The 10,829-nt window shown below is 61.2% G+C and overlaps 1 protein-coding gene across 2 annotated transcripts in view; it reads left to right on the top strand.

Moving 5' to 3' along the window:
- Positions 1-10,829, top strand: part of ITPK1 (inositol-tetrakisphosphate 1-kinase) — a 127,941-nt gene that overhangs the window by 87,656 nt on the left and 29,456 nt on the right. The gene's annotated exons all lie outside the window — the stretch shown is intronic.

The following is a 10,829-nucleotide window of genomic DNA, read 5'->3' on the forward strand; positions in this document are numbered from 1 at the left end:
GGGGGGGGGGGGGGGGGGGGGGGCTGCTGCCAATTGGTGTCATTAGCCATCTGCCGGCCTTCCCCATGTGGACAGGAAGGCCGACCCCCCAGCTGACCCACGACTCTATGACCTTGTTAGTGGCCCTGAGCAGAGCTGGATTTTGTACAGTGCGGGAGGTGCCGTGGGGGGCGACAGCTGCAGAAGCCTGAGCCTGAGCTCTGGCCAGCCCGTGGCCGCGGCCCGGTGTGTGGACGGTCAGTGCGGGCAGCGTGGGCGGGGAGGCGTGCCGGTGATGGGAACGTCAGCCCTCCTGGGTAACTTCTCCCCAAAGGTGTGGAAGGAAGTTGCGTGCACATTGCTTCCAGCTGATCAGCTCGACTCTGTTGACACATCGGGCCAGAGTGGGGCGGGGCTGCCCTGTGGGTTGTGGATGTCCGGCAGAACCCCTGGCCTCCTCCCGCTGGGTGCCGGTAGCATTGTCCCCTCCTTCCACGTGGCCCCAGGCACTGCTCGATGTCTGATGGCAGAGGGGAGGTGTAAGTTCACCGCAGCCGAGACGCCTTGCCTTCCTGAGAGCTGTGGGGGTCAGCGCGGGTGCCTGGACACTGGCTGTGCACGCCGTGGGCATGCCGGTGAGGCAGGCAGCTGCCTGTGGGCCGGAGGCCTCATCTTGTTCTGGGAGCCCAGTGAGGCTGGCTGAAGGGCTGCGGGTCGCGTCGGGGTGAGCGGGCCATGGGTCCAGGGAAGGTGCTCACTGCCCCTCCGACCCCCCAGCCTGCACTTGGGGAACGGGGTGGCACCCTGCTCAGAGACGTTTCCCCTGCCCTCCCCTCCCCAAGTTCTCCTGGGGTGTATCAGTAGCTTAGGGGGGAGTCAGCTGCTGGGTCGGGGGACCCCTTTCTAGCCTCCACTTTGCTGAGCTGTCAGTGACCTCAGAGACCGTCCACTTCCCACGGAGTCCCTGAGTGCATGCCAGTCTGTCCCGGCCCAGCTCTGGGTAACGAGAGGCCTCCTCTCGCCAGCACCCCGCCCCGCAGATGCTCACCGCTCGGAGGCTGCGTGTGTGGCCTCCTCTCTGCCCTGAAGACCTGAGCGCCACCATGGCGCGGCACAGGGCGGTGGCACTGTCAGGTGAGCAGCCTGTCCTGGCAGCTCGCCCGTCTCCATGTGCAGAAGTTGGAGAGTGCTTAAGAGTTTGGTGCTGAAATCTGGGAACAGAAAAGGAGCTATTGTTTTCAGTGGGGCCTCGGGAAAGCGCAGGGAAAGGTATGCGCCGCCTCCGAAGAATGAAGTGTTCGTTTCCGTCCAGCCCCTGCTCCACGGCGCTCCAGGTTGTATTTTGGCACGAGGTACAGTTTTCGCCGTTGTGCCAGCTCTCTGAGCAGTGGTTTCTCCCTGTAGGGACCCCAGTTCCTCCCTGGCGCACTGTGGAGGGGTATGCTGAGGGCCCCGGCGTTGAAGTTTGGGGGTAGCTTCTGTCTTGGGGGTGATGCTGCTGTGACTTCACCCAGGGTGACCGCGCAGTCACGCCTCCCAAGAATCTGCTGTTTTTCTGGGTGCTCAGCTCCACTCCACCCTACAAGGCCCTCGTAGCGAGCCCCCTGCTGGAAAGGGCTTCCCCACCCCTCTGGTGGTGTGGGCTGCAGGGTGCATTCTGGAGGCTGGGGGGCTGGGTGTTCCCACTTCGTCCTTTCTCAGCGCCATGTAACTGCTGTCACCGCGGGGGTGGGGGGGGGTCCCCCCGCCCAGCGCAGCCTGCTTCAGCCTGCTGCCCAGATGGCTGGCTCCGTCTTGGGGCGGCGGGGGGTGGGGGGGCAGCGGCCTTTGCAGGGGCCTGTGCATGTGAACAGTAGTGGTCTTCCCTCCCCACCCCACCCAAAGCCAGTGTTCAGCTAGGACTTTGGCGGTGACTCCTCACCGGGCCTCGCTCTTTGCCGGCCACATGGCGTCTGTCACGGCCTGGGCATCTCTGTGAGGGCACCTGGGCCGTTCCTGCTTGCGTGTTAGAACTGTCAACAGTGGTGAAATACGGTGGGGCCGGCAGCTGTGTGTCCACGTGGGGAGTTCCGTGGGACAGCACCCAGAGGTAAAGTGCTGACTCGGGCACTCCTCCTTTGGCGCTTCCAGTCCCTTTCATGACCAGCTGTCCCAGTCACGCCCGCAGCGAGCGGCCTGGGCCACGTCCCACTCCTCGGAGCTGTCGCCAGTCTGTTTGATCTGGCACCGAGTCACGGAGCACGGGCGAGCCGGTCGTGCCAATGCCTTCTGCGCCCTGCGTCTCAGCCCGGGCACCTGGCTGTGGGCCGGCCAGCATCCGAGCCAGGCTCACACGCCCGTGCGGACCCCGGCCCGGGGTCACTGCTCCTCTCCCGTGCGTGACACGCTTCCCTTTGTCTCCGCACTCCCGATGCCAGGGCCTGACCCTCCGGCCTGGCTGCTGGATTCAAATAATGGGTCTGAAGAGCAAATTGGCCAAGGGGCAAATTGTACTGTAATTTCCTTTCACCGACTCTGCCAAGTCAAAGAGATGAGATTGTGCCAAAGGCCAGGCAGCATGTCAGGCCTTCCCCAGCCCGGCGCCCAGGGCCTCCGAAGGCCGGCCCGTCCCGGATGGGCACCCGCTAGCCTCACACCGAGAAACTCAGAGCTGGTGGTCACGGCCCGGCCCGGGGCCCTGTTGCTCTGGGGTCAAGCCCAGCTCCGTGGCTGGTCTCTCTCCAGCTGGCCCCCCTGCCCTCTGCCTGGCCCCCCCTGGGGGCATCTGCCCAGCCACGCTGGCACTGTTCCCTCGCTTCTGTTGTTCCCTCTGCCTGGGGTGATTTTACTCCCCGTGGCCTGTGCCTGGGACTCAATGGCTCAGCCTCACTGACCTCCAGATCCCCACCCCACGGCTCACACACACACACACACACACACACACACACTGACACACCCACGCTACTGAGCCCCCCACCTCCACCCCACCCCCAGGCTGTCTGAGAGGCCCCAGGCTGAGCACTCAGACACCAGGGAGCTCTCTGGAATACAAATGAGGGTTGATTAAGACTGAGGTTTCTACTGAGGGGGAAACCTGTCTCTCCCAAGGATCCATTTTAGGGAAATTATTACCCATCAGGACACAAACAAGGTGGAGAGTCCTCACAGGGCCGCAGTGTAGACAGAGGTGGTCCGTGGGGCGGCCAGGCCGGTGAACGGCCTCTGTCCCCGACACGAACGCTGTCGCCCTGTCCCTCACCTGCCGTCCCCGTGTGGAGAGCCCGTCTCCTGGCCCTGCCAGATGGGGCCTGGCCACCCCGGGCTCCTGTGTGTGGACACAGGGGCTACTCTGATGCTCTTTTTCCAGACAGGAAAACAGACGTAAAGTAACTTCAGAGGACACTGAACGCTGCTGCTGGTTCTAGGGTTTGACCCGAGTTTCTCGACCCCCCTTCTGCCGTAACTTTGACCTGTCTCAGGACGCTCGTGCCGGGGTTGGCACGCGCCTGTGGGGCTGGGCTGGACGGGCCGGCGATCTGCCGGCGACGAGAGAGCAGAAGCCGCCGCTGGCCGCTGAGGCCTGCGCCCCGCTCTGGCTGAGTTCGCCCCGAGGCCGGTGCCCCGGAGGCTGTGCTGGCTGTGTGCGGGGTGCTGCCGCGGCCTCTGATTCCTGGGACCGGCCCACGCCTGAGCTCCACGAATCTGCCTCCGCAGCCCTAGGCCAGGCCAGCGGCCCTCCAGCCTGTCGTTCCTGGAAAGCTGCGCTGAGCCGGGGCTGGCTGTTCTCTCAGCTCACAGCACCCGGGCCTAGAGTGGACAGTGCAGCATGCGGTCATCTCTAAGCTGTAGCAACAGCCAGGCTTTCCGGGTGGTGCCAAGAAGGCTTTGCCTGGGAGCCTGAGGCCCTGACCCTGGTTATTTCATGTCCATCACAGTGGGTCTCAGGGCGGCAGTGGTCCTCCCAATGGCCTTGCCCTCAGGCGGAGCTGACCTCCCCGGGCAGGGTCTGCTTTCTGAGGGTGTGACGACGGATGACACTGCGCGTGCTGCTGTCCTCCAGCTGCGGGACCTCCCCTGTGCCCCCTGGTGCCTCCAGCAAGGGCCCCCCCCGGGCTGCCGAGGAGCCCGCACGTGCCCTCACAGAGGCCGAGGTGGACCCTGGCATTGGTCATGTCCTTCGTGTACTCAGGTTGGGATCAGATGCAGAATGCGGGGCCGGTGTGGTGTCCCCTGGTGGGCGGGGAGGAGCAGATGGCCCGCAGCCTGGGATCTGCCACCTCGCTGTGTGACCCTGGGCTAGTTTGCCCCCCCTTTCTGAAGGGACCCACACCTGGGGTCCTGCCAGGTGTGACCGTCTGTGACTCTAACCTGGGAAAGGAAATGGCACGCCTCCCTGCCACTCTTTCCTGGGGCCAGCCCCCGGGCAGCGGCCCAGGGTGGGGTTGGGGAACATGAGGAAGGTTTCCTTTTCTCTTTCACTATAAATTTTCTGCAGGGGAATGCCCCTACAGAGCCCTGGCCCTGGCAGCATTGAGATGCCTTTCATTAGCCAGGTCTTCCTCTGCCCTCCGCGCCTGTTCGGTGGACAGAGGGCCCTGGAGCCATGTGGCCTGGGGCCTGTCCCATCTTGGCCACCCCTAGCTGCAAGAGTGTGGGCAAGGCTTGGGGTGTTCTGAGCCTCAGTTTCCCTCATATGTGTCCCATGGATCCATGGACCTATGTCATAGTGCTATTGAGGAATAAACATGTCCGTTCCAGTATACTGTATAATAGTTACTGCCCTTGGTGAGTGTTGTGGACACATTAGCTGCTGTCACCGCCATTATTGTGCTGATTGATGGTAACAGCATCATAGCGTCTTGCCAGGACCCCATCACGGTAGCAAGACCTTAGGAACGAGAGCTTCCTGGCCTCTGCCCACCACTGGGGTGGAAGGAGTGGACTTAAAGGCCAGCCTCTGTGCCTCGGCTGGGAGGCCTGGCGTGGGCCATGTCCTTGGGGAGCAGGAGTGAGATTCTTGATGAGTAGGCCAAGGTCACCCTCTCCCTCGAGGCCCCGGAGTGACGTTCACAGCCACAGAGTCACTGCAGTTCTAACGCAGCGCTGAGGGTGGCCTGGTGCTCACTGGCGCGCACACCCTGGCTGCCGGAGCCGGGGGCTTGCCAGGTGCTGACGCTCGTCTGCTGTGGACCCAGGGGGCACTGTCCCCTGTGCTCCTGCATGACCAGTGCCCTTGGCTGTGGTGGGGGGTGGGGCAGGCGTGATGGGAGAGCGCCCCATTTTCCAGCCTTGCTTTACGCCATGTCCTGCCAGTGGGCGCCGGCACTGGGGCCACTGGTGGTTCTTGCTCACGAGATGTAACTCACGTGAGCACCGTGCCGAGTTTTCACCCCAGATCGCCGCGTACCCAGTGCTCCACCAAGCAGCGGACGCTGCTGCTCCCCAGAGGTCACTCCCGGGCCTGCCCTGCCTTTCTCTCCCCCCACCTCCGTCCCACTGGGCAATACCTGGCGCCCGGCCCACCCCTGCCCCTTTTCCCTCTGCATCCTCCCTGCCCCCACGGGCCCCTCCTTCACAGCGTGGGCACCTCCTTCCTATACATAAGCACTTGTCCGGAGACCTCAGAGGGTTCTGCGTTCCTCCCCGTCGCTGCGAGACAAGCCACCACGAACACTGCAGCCCACAGGGGCCTCGCAGGGCTTTCCGCTTGCCTGTCCCTGCAGCCACAGTCCAGGTCCTGCCCAGAGCTGTGGTCTCATCAGAGGCCGGACTGGAAGGGTCTGCCCCATCGGTGGTGGCAGAATCCAGGTTTCATGTCCTTGCTGCAGGCGTCCCCCGGCCCCAGTGGCCGCCACAGCTTCTGGCCACCTGGGCTTCCCAGCAAGGCTGCCACCCTGGCAGCTCGCAGCTTCCAAGCCTGCTAGGGGGAGAGCAGGAGGGTGAGCCTCAGACACACAGTCACAGGCGTAACGTCTCCCCTGCCGGAAGGGGTCCCAGGTCCGGCCCACATTCAAGGGGAGGGGATCGGACCAGGAGGACACCAGGAAGCGGGGAGGGGGGTCATGGCGCCACCTTCGACCGTCAAGGCCTGGGGCCTAGCGGTGCCCACGCCACGAGCTTCAGGGTGAGTCAGGCAGCTGGGCAGGGAAACCCTCCCCGGAGCCTGAGCAGCAAACTCCCTCCTGCTCGGTGTGGAGCCCCCGCCCTGGAGGTCGGCCCGGGCGGGCACGGGCCTTTCCCAAACCAGGACACGCACTTTCTCCAGGTTTGGGAGGTTCTCAGCTCTGTTCCATGACTGGCCACACCAGCCTGCCCCCCACACTGCCCCTGGCCAGCAGGATTCTCCCATTCTGTAACTTTGTTTTTAAAGGTGTATTTTTAGAAATCTCTGCATGCAAGAACTGGGGTGCAGGCCAGAGGTGCGGGGGTGAGAGGATTCCCCAGAGACAGAGCGGGGAGCAGAACAGGCATATTGACTGAAATGCACTGCTAAGGGGAGCAGCGGGGAGACAGACGAGGTCTGCTGCGCCCTGCTTTTTGCCCCCTCCCTTCAGCTTTGAAGTTAACTAGTAGATTCGCAGTAGGCCCTGGTGCTGATGAGCATCCATGCTCTCCTTTCCTCCAGTTTCAAATTCTGGGGTCGGCCGGGCCTGCCCTTGTGGGGAGCCTGCATCAGGGCCACTCCCTTAGTGCCTGCTGAGATGGGACTGCCAGGAGCCCGTTGTTCCAGTGCCAGGACCTGGAGACCCACAGGCGATGTTGCTCTTCTACAGGAGGCCCGGGCCGCCCCCACCGTCTCAGCCTGCGACCCAGCCCCTCTCCGGTCCTGGGCCCACCCATGGACGCGTGTGCAGCTGCAGACGGAGGCTGCGCGGGTGCCAGGTCTGCTGGCCTCCAGCTGCCTGCAACCTCCACACAGCGCGCCCCTTCACAGGGGAGAGAGCCCAGGCCAGCAGAGAAGGGGCGTCTGGCTTCTGTGTGCCCCCTTCCTCCAGGCCAGCTCCCCCTCCCCCAGGGCGCCCCATCCATCCTGGACCTCCTCAGACCCGGCTCTGCAGTTGGCGGTCGGGCGAGCAGGGGGCTCTGGGGCACACAGCCCAGCGGGCAGCACCCCCTCCGTGAGAGAGGGGAGCCCGCCCCGGGTCTGGGCTGGGTGACCGCAACTCACAAAAGGTCCCCATGTTGATCTCCACTTCGTTATGTTTTCCTGCTTGCGTTTCTGGCGTCGTAGCCAAGAAACCACTGTGTGATCCAAGGTCATGAGGACGAATGCCAAGATTCTTCTAAGGGTTTTATAGTTTCTATCTGACCTCACAGGGTTTTTATAGTCAGAGAAAGGGCAGCCTCCTTCAGCGGGGTGCACACATCGAGTCCTGGGCCAGTGGCCCTTGCTGGCACTTTGAAATGTTCCCAATCGTGATTATTTTGATTCGTTATCGATGGCCCTCTTTACCATAATTTAACACTTCCTGGGGTTCTGGGTAGCTGCTTCGGGCTCCTTCCTGAAAGATAGTGTTGGGGTTTAAATTTGCTTCGGGCACGACTGGGGGTCAGCCAGGCTGCAGAAAGGCAGGAGTTGGCTACTCGCTGTTATGAAAAATCAAAACATACTTGAGAACGCTGCATACTTGAGTCCCGTGGCCCCACCAGCCCGCCTCACCAAGCAGCTCATGCCACCTCCCATTTCGCCCAGGCCTGTGCACCTGTTTCTTAGGAAGCAAATCCTAGACGTCCTTAACCTGTAGATCACCAATTTCTACAGTGGGACCTGTCGTGGTCTGGGAGCGTGGCCAGAGCCCCCATTACCTCCTGAGAGTCACAGATCAAGTCTTGAGAGGGCACCCACCCTTCCCGGACTGGTGGGTGGCCGTGGGCATATAGTGGGCTCTGTGGGGGGCCTATGCCATCCACGGGGCGCCCCCTGGAGCCTGGACTGCCAGGGCTCATGTCCTGCTCTGGCATCAGCAGGAGGGCTGGCCCGGGCAGCGCCAGGTGCCGGCGTGGCTCTGGCGTGCCACCTGACGGACGGGGCCTGCAAGACGGGCTCGGCCAGGTTCGGCCCCAGGATCCATGTACTGTAGCCCGGGGGAGCGTCTCAGTGTTATGTTGCTCGTTTCACCTTCATGATTTCCCTGTTGCCCACCAGGGCCCCCGAGGTAGATTTTATTCAGAATGCCCGTTTTGCATGAACATGAAGTGGCAGAGGTAGGATTTGAACTTGAGATCTCTGCCTGCATGTTTCGCCTGTTTCATCCCCTGCGTGTTTCCTGTCCATAAATGGAACTGCAGAGGAAATGGTATCATCTCTGGAGTTCATCTCGGGCCCCACGTTTGGCTCAGATGCTCCGTGGGGAGACGTCAACTCCCCCCGCCCCACAGAGAGCCCATGGCCTGTCTTGGCATCACCCTCCCCTGGGGCTGGCGGCCATCTGGCCATCTCTGCCCCTTTGTCCCATCTAACATCCTCCGCCCTCCCCCTGGCCTGCCACCGAGGATCTGCGAGGCACAGGGCTTCCCCTTGTGAACACCCAGGTCCCTTTCTAGGTGTTGGGCAGCAGGCCCTCTGAAGGGCCAGTGCTCAGCACTCGCCATGGAGGTGGGCTGGGCCTTCCTGCCTCGGTGATGAAATGGTCCAGGCCACTTACCCTTCCAGCAATTTGTTCAGTAATTCTAAGAGACTTGTGAAAAATGCATGAGGCCTGCGGTACAATAGATAAGCTGAAAGGCTTGGAAGAAAATCCACTTGTGGCTAGCGGCGATTGGAAAACCTCTTTCTTTACCCTCTCTGTCCTTGTCCCCAAAGAGATCGTATTTAGGAATAATTCTCCTGCTAATACGGATGCTTTCATCCCAGGTCAAAAGCGTGTTGGCGCCTGCTTGTCAGATTCTTTCCCTTTGGTTTCTGCTAGCCTGTCTCCCTCATGAAGCTGGCTTAAATTCATGTCTTAATGACTGAGTTCTCTCTTGAAAGGTCACTGCCCTAGTGCATAAAAGTGGAATCAGACCCGGCTTTGTGTTGCTGGGAGGCGAGGCGGCACTCTGTCACGGATGGATGGGCGGCGGTGACCGGGGTGTTCGGGGGTGAAGGAGAAGTGTGTCTGTGCTTCACGAGACTCAGCTGTTGGGGGACAGTCAGGTCGAGCCAGCCCGTCGAAGCCAGTGTCTCTGATCTGCCTCTTTTTTTTTGGATCTGCTTCCTTTTTGAAGGGGGCTTTTTCCCAGGGGCTGTGCACCCCGCCTCTAACAGCCCCTCCATGAACCTTGATGTCGGTCTCTGAACACTGGTCCATGGGTGAAGAAAGCAAGACGCAGCGAAGCTAAGGGGGTTGTCCACGACAGGGAACCTGGAAAGAGAGGTGCTGCGGCCGGGGCCGAGGCAGGAGAACGGGCAGCTGCCTGACCTGAGTGTGGCGCTAGATAAACCTTGCTCAGGACGCCTTTGCTCAGGACGCCTACCGGCTTGACCCATGTCCCCTGCGAAGCACCACATCGGCCGCCCACTCACTTTCCCAGGGCAGGGCCAGTCCCAGAGCTGACTTGCTGGTTGCCCTGTCTCAGGAGGAGGAGGAAGTGGAGGAAGGGGGAGGCTTGGGTCCCAAGAACGTGTGCTGGGGAGCTCTGAGGGATGAAAGCCTGCAGGCCGGTGGAGTTCACGGGAGTGGGACCGAGAAGCCCCCCCAAGAAGTGTGTCCTGACCAGCCTTAGGGGTGGAGAAAGACACAAATGCGCCCAGAGCCAGACACGCTGGCATAAAACTGTAGGGAAGCAGGTTTCAGAGAAGTAGATACAAATCTCTGGCTTTTGTGTTAAGAGCTCTTAAAAATGATTAGTAGGAACCAAAATAGGCTCACTGAGAAAAGGAAAAATTCCAAGTGGAGCTTTCTTTTTGTTGATAAGAGTTACTAAAAAAGAGGCATTATGGCTTTTCTCCTGGCCTCTGCCAACCTCGGGAGTGATCTGGCGAGTGGGGCGGGAGGGGTGAGTGAAGGTGGTGAGTTCATTTCCCGGGGGCCCAGGCAGCACAGCACCCTGAGGGGCGCTTTGAAAACAACAGAGGTTTAGGCTCACAGGTCAGTCCTGAGGCTGGCGTCCCAAATCGGGGTGTCTGCAGGCTGGGCTTCTGGGGGGGGCTCTCACACTGTCCGCCCCCTGAGGGTGCAGGCGGGCTCTGTCCAGGCGGGCTCTGTCCTCGCAGCCCTCCCTCCGTGCCTGAATGTCCCTTCAAGACACCAGGTCCTGGATGAGGATCCATCCTAACCCAGCGTGACCTCTTTTTGACTTGATCCCGTCTGTAAAGATGCTGCCAGGAATCTAGGGGAACCAAATAAGGGATCAGGGTAAAAATAATAACAAAACAAAACAAAACAGACAACTATAAGTCAGGGACATTCTGCAGGAAAGAGGGAGGGGTCAAAGCGGGGGCGGGAAGAGCACTGGGGACTGTCATGGTGGTGCATGGGGGAGCCGGGGTGGGGATTCTAGGGGGACTGTACCTGAGAGGAGAAAGCAAACATTGTGTAAAACTTAACGGATGTAAAAGATATACAAATAAAACATTATACTGAAAAAACGCCTGTTCCCCAGTCCCTGGGGGGATGGAGTGGCCAGACTTCCACAGGGCAGGCTTCGGCCCTTGGCGGGCGCAGAGGCAGTCACTAACTTTTGCTCAGTTGGGGCTCCACTTCGTGTTTGGCTCCGTGAGATGGGGTGCTCCTCACACTTGGGGTGCTCCTCACACATTCCCAAGTACAGTGCCCGGAGGCTCCTGGCCTTGGGCCAGCAGGTCCCCTGTCCTCTCCTGAGGGCTGAGTGGGTAGAAGCACACCCCACCACGCGCACCCCCCCCCACCCTGTGAGGCCCCGCTGAGAAG

The sequence above is a fragment of the Condylura cristata genome, unplaced genomic scaffold (genome assembly GCF_000260355.1).
Source record: "Condylura cristata isolate star-nosed mole 26May11 unplaced genomic scaffold, ConCri1.0 scaffold00013, whole genome shotgun sequence".
NCBI classification, from domain to species: Eukaryota; Metazoa; Chordata; class Mammalia; order Eulipotyphla; family Talpidae; genus Condylura; species Condylura cristata.